We start from the raw sequence: 18,437 nt of genomic DNA on the forward strand, positions 1-18,437 counted from the left end.
AATTTTATTATTGATGTTATATTGATATAGCATATTGAAAATTATAAAAAAAAACTTATTTAGAGGAGATGTCCTTAAACATACATGCATGCAAAAAAATTCCAAGATTTTTAAAATTTTATATGTTTTTATAAATTTTGACTCTAGAATTTATTCTTGTTGAATGATCGTTTGATTAGATAGATATTTCAGTTAATTAAAAGTGTTGAAATAGCCGCGATTTAAGTTTTAATACTATATACCGGCAGGCCAATATTCTTAAGTTAATTGTTTATTACTAAAAATACATCAGTTAATTCACCGAGCCCCACCCATATATTATATTATGATAATATATGCTTAGATTAATTTCCATCGTGTTATAATTAAATCCTGACACATACTTAGGATTAATTTCCATAAACTTAGCACTTAGGATTACATTTATAAAACTTTTTCAGGATTACATTTGACTGACAACACGAATTTTTTACCTAGTTTTTTTTCAGGAATACCTATATATATGCTCTCGTGATTAGATTGAATGCTCATAATTTCTTATGACTATGTTTGAAAATATAAGATGTTATATTTAATTAATATATATAATGTGTCAGAAGAGTAGGAGCCTCGTATCCCCAAAGATCAAGATATATATTTAGGTGGGGGTTAAAGTTGAGATGAAGATAATCTATTTAGACCGGTCACAGTAGGAGAAGTAAACTTCTGACCGATCGATGTATGACTTGCTTGATCCTATCGATCAGACCTTGCCCATTTGACTCCCCATCGGTCTATTTGATAGGGCATCGCCTGACCAAGACACCACTCTCGATCAGGTGTTTCTAGGCCAAATGCTCCTCGCTCCTGTAGACTGGATATTCATTGGTCCTCTCGATCGTATGTTGACCAGTCGAAGGTAATCTTCTGACCGACTATGTGATGCCCAAATTGGTTATATCAGATGTCTCTCTATAGACTCTTGTCATAGGCTCATTATACTGATTGGGTGGACTTAATTCATATTGCCCTAGTGATCCGACGCCCTCCTTTATTAGATAGGCCCACAATCCACATCTATAAATAATACGCCATTAATACACTGGGAAGATAAAGAGTCAACCATTTCATATACTTGGAAGATAAAGAGTCATCATTAATACACAGAGAAGAAAAGGAGCCAACCATTAATACACTGGGAAGATAAAGAGTAAGCCATTAATACATTGAGAATATAAAGAGTCAACCATTAATACATTGGGAAGATAAGGAAAGTAGTATAAAAGGGATTTCACACACTAAAGGGAGAGGAGGCTTTTCTTTTGCTTTGATCTAAGAGTTCTCCATTATTCATCTTCTTCACATATTTCTCCATTTTCTCACCGTCTCTTACTTGAGCATTAGAGTGGTAATGCTAGAGCACCGCGGCCATTCTAACCCTCCTCTTCAACAGTTTCTCATCTTCAAGTGCTCTAGGTAACGGTGATTTCTCCATCCAATCTCCCTCTCCTTGTGGTTCTAGTGACAACAGTCAACACATCTGTAGGACCGTTGGGCCGGCTAGAAGGGAGGGTTGAATAGCCCTGTAAAAAAAAACAAAAGCAACCCTTCTCGAACTCTTAAACTAACACTTGTATAAAATTAGCTAAGCAGAAATACAAGAAAGAAACGAGGCACCGTGTTTGACTTGGTTACAACCGGGGAGGTTATTAATCCAAGGAAAGTGATCGCACTAAAAACTCCTTCGGGCGAAGAAGCCTCTTACACCGGTGAAAGCACAAAAACAAAAGCTAAACTAGAACAGTGAGCGCACAAGTGTTTGGAATGCTAATTACTGAGTTGATGAAAAGCTTCTAGACCAAGGTTATATTTATAGCCTTGGTCGGGGCGCCTGGAAGGGTTCCGGGCGCCCTGGGGGAATAAAACTTTATCCCGCAACGTTCAGATCGCGTAAATCGTGATCCTGGTCAAAATCAGGGTCCGGGCGCCCCGGAGCCCAAAGTCAACAGGTGTTGACTTTTTCGTCCGGGACCTCTTCTCTGGTTCAGTCCTGCCTCGGTCTGGTTCTTCTCCTCAGGATCCGCTCGCTTGGGTGATCTCTGCTATCCGGAAAATGGCTCACCCGAACCCAACTTCCGGTCTTCTCGAGCGAGCTTCCCTCCGGCTTCTCGTCCCTCGGAATTGCTGCATGTTCCCTTCTCGTCCGCCGGCGTACTCATCCGCAGTCTTCGTCCCTCGGACGCACCATGTGTCGTCCTTCTCGCTAGCTGCGTCTCTTGCTCCCCGAGCAATCTTCCGCTCTGGCTTTCGTCCCTTGGAACCACCGGGCCCTTCCTTCTTGTCCGCCGGTGTACTCTTCCGCAGCGCCTCGTCCCTCGGACGCACCGCGTGCCGTCCTTCTCGCTGGCTGCGTCTTCTGCTCGACTACCTGTGCTCCTAAGCTCCTGCACACTTAGACACTAGGTTAGAAACACACAGGACCTAACTTAACTTGTTGATCACACCAAAACAAACCTTGGGGTTCCAACAATCTCCCCCTTTTTGGTGTGATCAACCCAAGTTAAGCTAGGGTAAAAATAGACATTAAATAAAATTAAGTAAATTACTTAATTTACAATTTAAGTGCAAAAAGATAGAAAAGATAGAAAAGATAAAAAAAATTAAATCTATCTACCTCCCCCTAGATTTATACTTTCCCTTCTCCCCCTTTGATCACAAAAAAACGGGGTTCCAAAAAAAACAATCTAAGGATTAAAAAAATATTTAAAAGAAATTTTAAGTTAAAAACAATTCTAAGTAAAGATTATTTTTGAAAGAAAATTTTCTAATTTAATCATTTGAGAATTTTAAGAAAAATTTCCTGAGTAGAAAAAAATGACTTAGTCACCTTAAAAAATTTTAAGTAAGTAAATTTCTAAATTGAAAAAAATGTTTTGGATAACCTTTTTAAAGTATTAATTAATTCTTGTATTAATGCTTAATTAGTAAGTTAATTAAACATTTATTTTCAATATTTTGGCTTCCAGGTCGTGGCGAGACACTATACCTTCTTGGTTATTGGAGCAACAACTACTTCCTTAGACAAAGCCTCATAAAGAAATTATTTGTTTAATATATTTTCTCACTTAAAGCGCTAATTTTAATTTTAAAATTAATTTAAGCATGACTTTGGAACCTAATATAGGTTCCAGCCTACTGGATTAACCAAAAAAATTTTAGGGGCATATTTTCTTGAAATGTTCTTAATTTGTCCCGGGTGATATTTAAAGTACCAATTTAAATTATTAAATCTTCTAAAATTGGTTTTAGATGAACATGCATAGTTTTTCAAGTTATCTACTTGAATTTTCAAATCATCATTTTCAAGTTTCAAATTTTCATTTGCTAGTTTTAATTTATCTAATTCTTCTAAGGGACAAGACTTAGCTAGAATTACTTTTAAATTTTTATTTTCACTTTCTAATTTGCAGCAATCTTTTGTTAAAAGTTTAACGAACTTGAACATTTTATCGGGAGGAAGAGATCGTACCTGACTTACCTTGTCGATCTCGTTGTCCGTTTCTCCCCCTGAGCTGCTGCTTTCTTCTGACGAAGCTCCCCCTTCATCGATGCTTTTGATGCCCATCTCAGAAGAGCTTGAATCGCAGTCGTCGTCTTGATGACTCGCCATCAGTGCGAGTCCGGATAATGCTTCGACTTCCGATTTGGATGACGTATCGTCCTACGTCGCCTTTAGGGCCTTTCGCTTTTGGATAGGCTTCTTACCCTTCTCCTTGTTCTTCAGCTTAGGGCAGTTGTCCTTGATGTGCCCTTCTTCGTCGCAGTGGTAGCAGCGGATCGTCCTTTTCTTCTTCCCCTGTGGATGGTTAATAGATCTAGATTTACAAAGTTTCTTGAATCTTCTTACCATCATTACCATTTCCTCGTCGTCGAGAGAGGATTCCGATTTTGGTTCATCTCTCGAGGTTTTGAGGGCGACATTGTTTTTAGGCTCCTTCATTCCTGCACATCTTGACTCATGCACTTCAAATGTTGAAAAGAATTCTTCTAATGAAATCTTTTCTAAATCTTTAGAAATGTAAAATGCATCTACTAATGATGCCCATTTGGTATTTTTAGGAAAGGAATTTAAAGCGTACCTGAGCGAATCTCGGTTACTTACCTTTTCTCCGAGATTTGAAAGTCCGGTGATAATTTCTTTTATTCTCGAGTGCAGATGCGCGACTGACTCGTCTTCCCCAAGTCGCAGGCTGGTGAGCTGATTGCGAAGCAGATCTCTTTTGGCGAGCTTGGATTCGGACGTCCCTTCGTGCAGCTCGAGGAACTTCTCCCAAAGTTCCTTTGCGGATTTGTATTTACCGATCCTGTTGACTTCTTGAGGCGGAAGAACGCTTAGCAGATGGTACTCTGCTTTGCCGTTCGCCACGAAGTCGACCTGCTCCTTTTTTGTCCATTTATCTATTTCCTTGTCCTCTGGAGCTTCAAAGCCAAGTTTCATCGTTAAAAATAATTCAATATCTGTTGTAAGAAATACTTGCATCAGTTTTTTCCAGGTAGTGAAGTCCCCTTCGTATTTCGGCGGGTGGATGCTTGGTCCGACCATTTCGTTGCTTCGTTCGGCGGTTAGTCCTCCTGAAGCGTCTCAGCTCTGATACCACTTGTAGGACCGTTGGGTCGGCTAGAAGGGGGGGTTGAATAGCCCTGTAAAAAAAACAAAAGCAACCCTTCTCGAACTCTTAAACTAACACTTGTATAAAATTAGCTAAGCAGAAATACAAGAAAGAAACGAGGCACCGTGTTTGACTTGGTTACAACCGGGGAGGTTGTTAATCCAAGGAAAGTGATCGCACTAAAAACTCCTTCGGGCGGAGAAGCCTCTTACACCGGTGAAAGCACAAAAACAAAAGCTAAACTAGAACAGTGAGCGCACAAGTGTTTGGAATGCTAATTACTGAGTTGATGAAAAGCTTCTAGACCAAGGTTATATTTATAGCCTTGGTCGGGGCGCCTGGAAGGGTTCCGAGCGCCCTGGGGGAATAAAACTTTATCCCCAACGTTCAGATCGCGTAAATCGTGATCCTGGTCAAAATCAGGGTCCGGGCGCCCCGGAGCCCAAAGTCAACAGGTGTTGACTTTTTCGTCCGGGACCTCTTCTCTGGTTCAGTCCTGCCTCGGTCTGGTTCTTCTCATCCGGATTCGCTCGCTTGGGTGATCTCTGCCATCCGGAAAAGGGCTCACCCGAACTTAACTTCCGGTCTTCTCGAGCGGGCTTCCCTCCGGCTTCTCGTCCCTCGGAATTGCTGCATGTTTCCTTCTCGTCCGCCGACGTACTCATCTACAGTCTTCGTCCCTCGGACGCACCGCATGTCGTCCTTTTCGCTAGCTGCGTCTCTTGCTCCCCGAGCAATCTTCCGCTCCGGCTTTCGTCCCTCGGAACCACCACGCGCTTCCTTCTCGTCCGCCGGTGTACTCTTCCGCAGCGCCTCGTCCCTCGGACGCACCGCGTGCCGTCCTTCTCGCTGGCTATGTCTTCTGTTCAACTACCTGTGCTCCTAAGCTCCTGCACACTTAGACATTAGGTTAGAAACACACAGGACCTAACTTAACTTGTTGATCACACCAAAACAACCTTGGGGTTCCAACAACATCTGCCAATTCACCGATGAATCATTCTTCCAGGGTCTTGGCGCAAGATCAATATACATGATTTTTATGTTTTACTACTAACTTTGATCGTATGTTTACATGTTATTATGTTGTATTGTTGGATGAGTGTCAAAGAGAAAATATGTAGAAGTAAATATTTTATAAATATTTTAATAGAAAAATAAAGGGTAGTGTCAACTATATGTCGATGATCCTGTCTGAAAGTGATGAGACGGCACGCTGGCTTTGTTAGGTGATGGTTCGACGAATAAGAAACTCCTCAATATCTGAAGAGAACTCCTCAACGATCCTGTGCACAGTGAAATGAGCCAACGAAATGTTAGTGACCTAAGCCCGGGGTGGAGAATCCCTGGTTATGCCTTCCGACGCTCAAGTCAGTCTCCTCTCTTGGAAAGTGGAAGAAGAACATTAATAGAAAATGCAGGGAAGTAGGGTTTCAGATGCGAATGCTCGTGTTTACATACCTTACCAGCGGAGCAAATTCTCCTTTTTATACCACCTCACATAACCTCTGTCATCATGAGGTGGTCCCCAGTTTGTTAGAGTTTGTTAGAAGATGAGAGAAGTACAACTTATACATTGTGTAATAATCTTTCGAGGAATCTTTTTTCTATCCCAGATGTACCTCCTTTGTCATTTATAATTTGTACCCTTGATGAAATATTCAAAGAGGTATATCGCTGTAGCTAAAGAAGCTTTGAGAGGACATTTCCTGACAAGTTCGCCAGGTTGTCATAAGGTTGTCGACTACTTATTTGCTACATATATTTCAACCAGTCATTAAGCCAATCGTATATTAAGAATACCCTCTGTTGAACATATTTCGGCCCGTCATTAAACTGGTCATATATTAGGAATACTTTTTGTTAAGAATATGTCCTGGTCAGTCATTAAGCCGGTCATACATTAATAATACCTTATGTTGAATATATCCTGGCCTGTCGTTAAGTAGTTGTATATTAAGAATACCTTTTTATGAATATATCCTGGCCAGTCATGAAGTCGATCGTACATTAAGAATACCTTCAGCTGAATATATCCCGGCTGATCGTTAAGCCGGTCGTACATTAAGAATACATTCTATTGAATATATCCTGGCCATGTCGTTAAGCCAGTCGTATGCTAAAAGCCTTGTAAGGCTGAGTACCTTTAAGCTTGATCAGACTTTGCCCGGTCGAGCGCACACAAGCACCTTTATTCTCATTGAACCTTCGCTCGATCGATCGTATGCTAGAAGCTTTATAAGGTTGAGTGCCTTTAAGTTCGATCGGGCTTTACCTGGTCGAGCGCACACAATCACCCTTATGCTTATTCGACCTTTATTGGCCGATTGTATGCTAGAAGCTTTATAAGGCTGAGTGCCTTTAAGTTCGAATGGGCTTTACTCGGTCGAGCGCACACAAGCGCCCTTATACTCATTCGACCTTCGCTCTACCGATCGTATGCTAGAAGTTTTATAAGGCTGAGTGCCTTTAAGTTCTATCAGGTTTTACCCGATCGAGCGCACACAAGCACCCGTATGCTCATTTGGTCTTCACTTGGACTATCGTATGCTAGAAGCTTTATAAGGCTGAGTGCCTCTATATCCGTGGGACCGACATTAGGGGGGTCGCTAAGGTAGCAGATCTACCTTTTTTTTATAAGGCTGAGTGCCTTTAAGTTCTATAGGGCTTTACCCGGTCGAGCGCACACAATCACCCTTATGTTGGAGCAATCCCAATGGTCGGTGCGACCATGTATTTTGGTGTTTGAAAAAAGGGTTTAAATTAGATTCACCCTTGTATTTAATATGTGTATGTGAGTGTGCAGGATTGCAGGATACACATATGACTTATCTTGATGACTTCGGGTCCGGTGAAGGATGGAGCATCTGAGGGACCGTGGACAAGGCAGCAAGGACAAGAGCTGAGGGAAGCGACTTCGAGGTATACGTGAAGGATGGCATTGGGGACGAGAGTCAAAGCAAGTAGGCTTGAAGGCAAGAGGTCAAGGCTGCAACGAAAAGTCAAGTGAGTCATAAGTGTAAGGGTCCGAGTGTTGAGAGATTATACTCGGGGTATCAGTCGACTGGCACTTTCATCAGTTGACTGGTACAGTCGACTGGGAGAAAATATAATGTTTCTGTTCGCTCGGTCAGTATGGAGCAATCGACTGGTACTTTCACCAATTGACTGATATCGAGTAGTTGGGTTATAATAGTCGAATATCCACAGAGGGTAGCCGACTGATGGAAGTGGTAGTCGACTGCTAGGAGAAGTTTTCCAACCCGTGGCCTATATAACCAAGCCTTGGGAGCTTGATTAAAGTTGACGAAATTAGTGACGGTTAACCCTAATTAGTAGTCAACAAGTGCTCAAGAGTTCTATGTGTTCCAATAGGTATTGGTTGGAGATGTGGTGAGGTTTCTTCACCCACAAGGAGACTTGAGATAGCCGGAGTTTACCGGGGACTAATCCATCATCGGATTGAGGGATCGTCCACCTTACGGGCAGTCGTGGAGTAGGAGCAAGTTATCTCCGAACCACGTAAATCGTTGTGTTAGCGGTTTGCATTTCCTTCTTGTTTTAGATTAGCTTTCTATTTATAGTTTGTATTTTCGCTTGTACACTAACGAATAAGTAGGAAGTAATTGACTTGGGGGGGGGGGGTGTTCAAGCTATTCAACCCTCCTTCTAGCCGGCCACAATATTCCCAATAAGTGGTATCAGAGCCAAGGTCGCACTTCACCGGACTAACCACCGAAAAGAGCAACTACAAGAAGATGACTGACTTGATAGCACCTCCGAAGTTTGAAGGAGGAGGCTTATGGGACATCACGTATTGGATGATGAAGATGGAGGTCTTCTTCAACATGGATTTGGACACCATGATGGTGATCAAGGACCTGTTCGAAGTCCCAAGAGACAAGAAGGGAAAAAGACTTCGACCACGCCATTGGACCGAGGAGCATCGATCACGATCAAAGGAAAATGATAAGGTAATATCAATATTGATTGAACTTTTGCCTAATGATGTTGTAAGTCATGTAGGTGAATACAAGAATGCCCACGAGTTGTGGAGTAAGGTGAAGATGGTTCTACGGGAATAACCCAAACCTACACAAGAATAAGAAAAACCCAAGGAGATGGGTTTAATTGCTCAAGTTGAGTCAGAGCAAATGGAAGTTGAGTCATGCTTAACATCCGAGGAGGAGAAGAAAGATGAGGCATCATCTACATCCTCAAAGGTTGAAGAAGAATCCAAGACAAGTAAAGAAAAAGAAGAAGCTTTGGAAGTCAACCTAGTGAGCACCTCCATCGAAGTGAAGTTAAAAGACCACATCAATTGTTTTGGGTGCAATGAGAAGAGACACTACAAGAGTAGATGTCCATTGGGTAAAAAAGAGGTAACTTGTAAACCCATTCAAGTTAATTTAAACACTAACAAGGGTTGTAGGAATGAAGAAGTCCAAAAGAGGAGATTGCGCATCATATGCTTCACGTGTAGGGAGAAGGGTCACTATCACACCAAATGCCCCAGGAAGTGGGAGATCAAAAAGCTTGTGTAATTGAAGAAATGAGAGAAGAAGAAGAAAAACTCAAGTCAAGGGGAAGCTTCAAGGGTAAGGGAGGTATATCCTAACTTGAAGGTTAAGTCAAATTTAAATTCTTTCATGCATGTTAGAAATAATTTTCATTATTTACCCATGCAAAATTTAGAATTTAGATATCATGATAGAAATATGGTAAATGTAGATTATAATCCTAGGAGACTCATTCATGATAAATCTAGAAATGATAGATCTAAGGAGAACCTAGGTAAAAATCCCAAGAAGGGGAGACACATGCCTAGAAAAATGGGTTGGTCTAGGAATGCCCATGGTGGACATGTTGACTCTAGGTTTAGGAACCTAGAAAGAGAAAATCAAGTTTTGAAGATAAAACTTGATAGTTTGGAGAAACCCCTAGCTATATTCACAGTTCGATCTAGAGGGTTAAGTATGATGTTGGGTAGCCAAAGACCCAATAATGATATATCGGGTTTAGGATATCGATCTAATATCTCCAAGGCTAAGGGAAAGTCTTATGCTAGGGTTGCATATGATTATAGTAAGGAGAAGTCAATAAATGACAAAAGAAATCCATTTAAAGGTGAGAAGAAATCAACCAAGGACAAGGTGCCCAAGGTTAAAAATGTTAAGTTTGTAGGCCAAGTGTCACCCGAGGTGCACCGATGTGGCCTAACAATTGTTGATGAGTCATCTAGGGAGATGGCTAAGGCTAAGAGCTCTAGGGAGAGCTCAAAGAGTCAATTTGGGGTCTATGGCCAATGGATCTCAAGTGGGTATTACTTGAGATTCTATATGGGTCATGGAATGTGCCAAGGGGTTTTGGAGACGGACTTGAGTCTCAAACATACGGATTTGACACAATTAGGTTGTGTTTCATGCTTGAAAATATGACATTGGGGTCATATTACATGATAATTGGTTTTAGATATATAGATGTCATATAAACCAATGTTAGGGATACATTGTGGTTTAGTATGAGCAAATACATAAAGAGGAAGCCAAAACTAGGACTTTAGGTCAAGGTTCAATTGAACCATTTAACTAGTTTTAAGTTTTGTGTCAATCTTGGGATTGGTGATAGATACATTTTTAATGTATTTTTCCAAGTAGACATGGGTAAAACAAACCTCTCCATAAAATTTATGAATTTTTCGATATCTGTGAAATTTCTAGTGGATTTATGAAATTGGGTCAGAAATGTTAAAATGGGTTGGAAAAGAGTGACAGTCGACTGGTGCAGTTACCGATCAACTGGTAACAGTATTTTTCGACCATAGAATGCTTCTGTGAGTTTATATTGAAGGGAGCAATTGACTGATACCAGTCTGAAATTGTTGTCAGCACTGGATTTTGACCGGATCAACTCGTTTAGATGTATGAGATCTATAATGGATAAATATACGAGTTTAGGGTCAGTTTGATGATCAAGTTTTCGATAATTGAGATTTTGTTGGAAGTTTTTTTAATGTTAGGCAAAAGGGGAGAAGTAAGATTTAGTTGGGAAAACCTTAAATACCTTTGTATAGGGGGAGCCTTGTGATAGGTTCTTAAATAGTCCTATGGTAAAATTTCTAGCTCAATGGGAAGCATATAGGTGTAGGGGGAGCCTTGTGATAGGTTCTTAATGTTAGAGTGTATACTAAAAGCCTAGCTTTTGGTATAAACATTTATCTAGAAATAAGAATCACATTGGTCAAATGTCTACATTTGTGATAAATGTAGTTGTTCAATTAATTTATATTGTAGATAACATGGTGTGTGGTGTCACACACAGAGGATCATGTTATCAGTACCTTATAAATTATAAACAGTAGCTCACGACCAAAATGGAAAGGAACAAACCATTAGAAGGTTGTAGTGTAATTAGGTATCAGTTTATCTTGACTGTATAATTACACTAGTACACTTAGAGTGTATTGAGTAGGATCATTTGAGGTCGTTTCTTTTATACTGATTTTATAAAGAAACAAAGACCTCGGTTATTATGGAAGTGTGTGCTCTTAATCCTAATATAATAACAAGCACATATATTTGATATTTATTTCTTTAATTTATCAATGGGTGAGATTTAGTTCGATGAATCAATAAGCCCGATAAGTTGGGAAATGGTATCACTTATAGTGTGTGTTGTTGATTATAGAAGGAAACTGTGTCCTAGAGATACTAGGTTGATAATGTCCTCAAGAGGAGCTCATAAGGATTGTCATGTTAAACCCTGCAGGTGGACCTAGTCCGACATGATGATAAGGTTGAGTGGTACTACTCTTGGACTAAGATATTAATTAAGTGAGTTGTCAGTAACTTACTTAATTAGTGGACATTTGTTATCTTAAACACAGGGAGACTAACACACTCATAATAAGAAGGAGCCCAAAATGTAATTTGGGATTGGTGCGGTAGTTCAATAATAGTTCTCTAGTGGAATGAATTATTATTGATAAAATTAAGTTGTGTGTTCGGGGCGAACACGGGATGCTTAATTTTATCGGGAGACCAAAATCAATTCCTCCTCTCGGTCCCTATCGTAGCCTCTAGTATATAGAGATTTATACCCACCGCATACCCACCTTCTTACCCATCCAATGGGGCCGGCCAAGCTAGCTTGGAACCCAAGCTAGGGCCGGCCAAGACCAAGTGGATGAGCCATGAAGGTGGCCGGCCAAAGCTTGGGTCCCAAGCTTAGGTGGCCGGCCACTAGAATATTAAAAAGGATTTTTATTAAAATTATTTCTTATGTGGATATCATGTTTTTAAAAGAGAGTTAAAAAAATTAAAAATTTTCTTTTATAACTTTCTACAAAAGATTAAGAGAAGAGATTAATCTCTTTCCTTATTTGTAGTTTAAAAGGATGGTTTTAATTTTTGGTAAAAACTTTCCTTATTTGTAAATCATCTACATGATTAAAAGAGAGTTTAAAATTTGAAATCTTTCCTTATTTGTTGATTAAAGGAGGATTTTAAATTTTAAGAAAACTTTCCTTTTTAAACATGTTCATGATTAAAAGAGAGTTTAAAAATTAAATATTCTCTTTTATAAGTTTCTACAAAAGATTAAGAAAAGATTTGATATCTTTCCTTATTTGTAGATTGAAAGAGATTTTAATTTTTAGAGATAACTTTCTTTTTATCCACATGTTTAAAAGAAAGATTTTAATTTATTAAATTTCCTTTTTATAAACCAATCATGAAGGGATAAAATTATTGGAGAAATTTTTATAAATTTCCGGAAACAAATTAGGAAGTTTTAATTCTTGTTTAATTAAAACTCTCCTTGATTTGAGGAAATAAGTGGCCATGTTTTAGTGAGAAGAAAAATTATTTTAATTAAAATAAAATTTTCCTTTTCATGGCAAAAGAATTAAGGAAGTTTTTATTAAAATTTCCTTATTTGCCAAGACCAAGGATTATAAAGAGGAGGTAGAGGAGCCTTAAGGGTGAACAACCTCTATTATTTTCTCCTCTTTTCTTCCTTGGTGTGGCCGGCCTCCTTCCTTTCTCTTCTCTCCATCTTGTGGCCGGACCTCTCTTCCTCCTTGAAGATCAAGTGGTGGCGGATTTTAGCTTGGAGAAGAAGGAGAGAAAGCTTACATCCCTTGGAGCTTGATTGATGGAAAAGATCTTCATCTCTTGGAAGCATAGTGCTTGGCGAAACATGAAGAAAGGAGAAGAAGGTGCTTTGGTGGTTTCTCATCTCGGAAGATCGTTGCCCACACAACGTCCGAGGTTAGAAGAGGAATACGGTAGAAGATCAAGAGGTTTTTCTATAAGGTATAACTAGTAATTTTTCTTTCCGCATCATACTAGTTATTTATGGAAATAATACCAAATACAAGAGGCTTACGATTCTAGTATTTCGAATATGTTTTTCGAAGTTGTGTTCTTTTATTTTTCTTTTCCTTGTGATTTGATTGTTCCTTTTGGTTGACCTAAAGTTATTTTAGGAAATTAAATATTAGCTTTCCATAAAAGGTTTTGTCTAGTCGGTGGTGGTTGTTCCCATATCCAAGAAGGTCATGTGCCTCGCCACGTCAGTACTGAGAACCAATTATGGAAATTAATATTTAATGGAATTAATAACTTAGGTGATTTGGATCAAACGTGTTAAGTTCCGCAGGAGATCCAAGTCTAAACCTTAAAGAATAAATAGATTAAGTTTTGGATCAAACGTGTTAAGTTCCGCAGGCGATCCAAAATTTAATTTAAAAGAACACATGGTAGCTAGGAAAAGGTTCAGACCTTTGTACAAAATTTTTGTACAGTGGAACCTCTAGGTCTTCCGAGTAGCAACCAACACTTAAATATCCCTATGGTAAAATTACTAGCTCAATAGGGAGCTTAGGTGTAGGGGGAGCCTTGTGATAGGTTCCAATGCATGTTTGTATTTTTGATTCGACGGTGGAAGTCCAAGTGTGTAGTCTTGACAACGTAAGTCCATTCGGTGGTGTAAGTCCAAGTGTGTAGCCTTGGCAACGTAAGTCCATTATTTTTAACATATTGTTTTGCTATTTATTTTCCCTAACTTAAATGTATTGTCAAACATCAAAAAGGAGGAGACTATTGGAGCAATCTCAATGGTCAGTGCGACAATGTGTTTTGGTGTTTGGGCAAAGGGTTTAAGTTAGGTTTATCCTTGTATTTGATATGTGTATGTGAGTGTACAGGATTGCAGGATACACATATGACTTAGCTTGATGGCTTCGGGTCCAGTGAAGGATGGAGCATCTGAGGGACTGTAGACAAGGCAGCAAGGACAAGGGCCGAGAGAAGCGACTTTGAAGTATACGCAAAGGATGTCATTGGGGATGAGCCGCGGGCTTGAATGCATCCAAGAGATGAGAACCAAAGGAAATAGGCTTAAAGGCAAGATGTCAAGGCTGTAATGAAAAGTCAAGTGAGAGTAAGGGTGAGGGTCCGAGTGCTGAGAGATTGTACTTCGGTACCAGTCGACTGACACTTTCATCAGTCGACTGGTACAGTTGACTAGACAGTCGACTGGAAGCGAACAGAATGCTTTTGTTCGCTCGACTAGTGTGACACAATTGACTGGTACTTTCACCAATCGACTGATATCGAGCTATTGGGTTGTAACAGTCGAATCTCCACAGAGGACAGTCGATTGATGGAAGTGACAGTCGACTAGTAGACAAGGTTTTCCAACTCATGGCTTATATAACCAAGTCTTGGGAGCTTGGTTAAGGTGGACAAAATTAGTGGTGGTTAACCCTAATTAGTAGTCAACAAGTGCTCAAGAGTTTTTTGTGTTCCAAGAGGTCTTGGTTAGAGTTGTGGTGAGGTTTCTCCACCCACAAGGAGACTTGAGATAGTCGAAGTTTGTCGGAGACTAATCCACCAACGGATTGACGGATCGTCCACCTTACGGACAACTGTGGAGTAGGAGCAAGTTATCTCCGAACCACGTAAATTGTTGTGTTAGCAGTTTGCATTTCCTTCTTATTTTGATTAGCTTTCTATTTATAGTTTGTATTTCTGCTTGCGCACTAACGAATAAGTAGGAAGCAATCGACTTGGGGTGTGTGTTGGGGATCGGATGACCGGCTAGAAGGGGGGTTGAATGGACGACGCCCCCAAATCGATAGCTTCCTATAATGTTAGCTTGCGCAGCGGAATACAAACAAAACAAACAATCTAAAGACTAAAACTAAGAAAGGAAATACAAACCGGTAACACGTTCGTTTAACATGATTCGTAGATTAGAGCTCCTACTCCATTGGTACAGTATCAGTTGCAGCCCCAGCCACCGGTTCGGTACTTACTGCAGCCCACATGCCCATCCCTAGCTCAGTATCCAGTACCGACTCAATGGCAGGTTCAGGCTCAGACGGAGCAGCCTTTGGCCGTGTTACCACCTCTACCACCGTTAGATACTGGACGAGTTCACGCGATCACCAGAGAGGATGCACAACGGGTTGACGGATCCGTCTTCCGCAGTACGGTTTTACTTTATGTATTTTCTGCTGATATACTAATTGATATAGGTAGTTCACATTCTTTTATATCTTGTGCATTTATGAGGGAGATTGGTAGACTACCTACTCATAAACCATGTCGACTGACCGTTTGGTGATACTTTGGATGTCACTCAGGAGGTCAAAGTTTGGCCGTTAGACTTTGGCAACATTATACTCACGATAGATTTATTAGTACTGGAAATAGTCGAGTTCGACATTATCCTTGGCATAGATTGACTATCAGCATACCATGCTACTGTTGATTGCCAAAAGAGGATGGTCACCTTCTGACCTCCGAACCAACCCTCGTGGGATTTCACTAGCATTAGAGACGATAGGATATCGGCCATTTCTGCGATACAGGCTCAGAAACTGCCATTACATGGATATCAGGGATTTCTATTGTCGTTGATTAATGCTGACGACAGCAGTAGTCTTCAACTCTCATACGTTCTAGTGGTCTGAGAGTATCCGGATGTATTTCCAGATGAGCCACCAATCTTGCCTCCCCGAAGGCAAGTAGAGTTTGCTATTGAGCTGATTCTGGGAACTGCGCCAACATTGAAAGCTTCTTATCGTATGCCACCGAAAGAGTTGGACGAATTAAAGGTTCAACTCCAGAAGTTATTAGATAGGGAATTCATTCGCCCTAGTGTATCTCCGTGGGGTTCTCTGGTATTATTCGTCAAGAAAAATGATGGTACTCTGAGGTTGTGCATCGATTATAGACAGCTGAATGCAGTGACTATTATAAATAAGTACCCCTTGCCACGGATTGAGGATTTGTTTGATCAGTTCAGAGATATATTAATATATTCTAAGATTGATCTGCGGTATGGATATCATCAGCTGAGAGTCAAAGATTCTGATATTCAGAAGACAACATTCCGCACTAGATACGGACATAACGAGTTTTTGGTAATGCCATTTGAACTTACCAATATTCCCGTAGTATTTATGGATTTGATGAACCGTATCTTTTTGGAGTATCTAGATTAGTTCGTTATCATTTTTATCGATGACATATTGATCTATTCACGTTCCGAGAAGGAACATGCACAGCATCTTCGCACAGTCTTGGAGACTCTTCGACGACATCGTCTATACGCGAAGTTCAGCAAGTGTGCTTTTTGGCTACCTTCAGTTGGTTTTCTAGGACACGTGGTTTCAAGTCGAGATATTTCGATAGATCCTTAGAAGATTGAGGCTATCATCAGCTGGGAGCAGCCGAAGTCAGTCCAGGAGATCCGTAGTTTCTTGGGTTTGGCTGGATATTAAAGACGATTTGTTGAGGGTTTTTCTTGCATTGCTATGCCGTTGACACGTCTGACCAGGAAAGGCGTGAAGTTCACATGGTGAGAAACTTATGAGACCAACTTTCAAGTGCTGAAGCGGAGATTAGTATCGACACTAGTTCTGGGTTTACCTTCCGGAGAGGACCGATTCGTACTCTATACAGACACATCTCTTCAGGGTTTAGGAGCTGTTTTGATGCAGCACGGCAGGGTAGTCTCCTATGCTTCTCATCAGTTAAAGGAGCATGAGAAGAACTACCCAGTACATGATCTAGAGTTAGTAACCATTATCTTTGCTTTGAAGATTTGACGATATCATTTTTATGGTATTACTTTTTGAGATTCTTACTGATCATAAGAGTCTCAAATATATTTTCACTCAAAAGGAACTTAAGCTCCGACAGAGGAGATGGATGGAGTTCCTGAATGATTATGATTGTACTATTAGCTACCACCTGGGTAAACTAATGTCGTTGCCGATGCACTTAGCAGGAAGTCTAGAGGGACTTTAGCTTGCCACCGAGTTATAGTCACAGATTTGATTCAGGGTTTCTCTGAGTTGGGCCTTGAGAAGAAGGGACGGACAGAGTAGGGTATTCTTGTTACCATGGTTGCTTAGTCATCAATTAGGATGAGGATTTGAGAGGCCCAGACCGGAGATAAGCATTTACAGTTCATTGGCAGCCAAATACCTTCCGGGTAGTAGACCGACTTTACACGAGATGACGAGGGTATTGTTTATTTCTGAGGCAGATTATGTGTGCCTCAATCTCACCCGGTCATGGAGGAGTTACTTCAGGAGGCTCATCGCTCTAGATTTGCTATCCACCCAGGTGGAACCCGTATGTATCGCGATTTGAGGTGTTTTTATAGGTGGAACGGTATGAAGAAAGACATCGCGGAGTTTATAGCTAAATGTCTTATTTGTCAGCAGGTGAAGGCCTACCAGAGACCTGCTGGATTACTTCAGAGGATCCCTATTCCAGAGTGGAAATGAGAACATATTACTATGGATTTTGTGGTAGGATTGCCTAGGACTCGACGAGGTCATGATGCGATTTGGGTAATCGTTGATCGATTAACCAAATCCACACACTTTTTAGTGATCCGGAAGACTGATTCTCTAGATCGATTAGCAGAGTTATATTGTCGAAAGATTATCAGATTGCATGGTGTTCCTTTGAGCATTATATCGGATAGAGACCCACGGTACACGTCCCGATTCTGGCTGAGTTTGCAGCAGACCTAGGGCACATAGCTCAGTTTCAGTACGACATTTCATCCGCATACAGATGGGCAATCAGAGTGGACTATTCATACTTTGGAGGACTTGTTGAGGTCTTGCGTTATGGATTTCGAAGGCAGCTGGGAGGATCACCTGACATTAGTGGAGTTTGCCTACAACAACAGCTATCACTCGGCTATCCAGATGGCACCATTTGAAGTGTTGTATAGTAGACCTTGTCGGACACCCACCCTCTGGGAGGAGGTTGGGGAGGCCCAGCTGTTAGGACCTCATCGAGCTCAGCAGGAGGTAGAGTTGGTTCACACTATCAGATGGAGGATGTCCGAGGCTCAGAATCGTCAGAAGAGTTATGCTGATCGGAGACGGAGACTCTTGGAGTTCTCTACTGGTGACCATGTATTTTTGAGAGTTTCACCCACGCTCGACGGGTGCTTTTAATAATCAGAGTCAGATATTAGAAATTAAGATTGTAATCAAAGGCTTAATGCCTCTTTGCTGCATGATAAATACAAGCTAAAATTAAACAAGTGCGATTGTTGGATTTGTCTTTGCATCTAACAATTTACAGTTAATGCAAGACATCCTGTTGCTTCACACCATTGGAAACTAAAATTCAAAGCAACTCAACAATAAAACAGTTGAATTCATTTTTATTCTTACTGCAGTCACTAGTTCATGGATTGCCCACGATGTTCAATTTGCTAAAGGCATATATACAAGCCATGTATGTA

The sequence above is a fragment of the Zingiber officinale genome, chromosome 9A, assembly GCF_018446385.1.
Source record: "Zingiber officinale cultivar Zhangliang chromosome 9A, Zo_v1.1, whole genome shotgun sequence".
Lineage (NCBI taxonomy): Eukaryota > Viridiplantae > Streptophyta > Magnoliopsida > Zingiberales > Zingiberaceae > Zingiber > Zingiber officinale.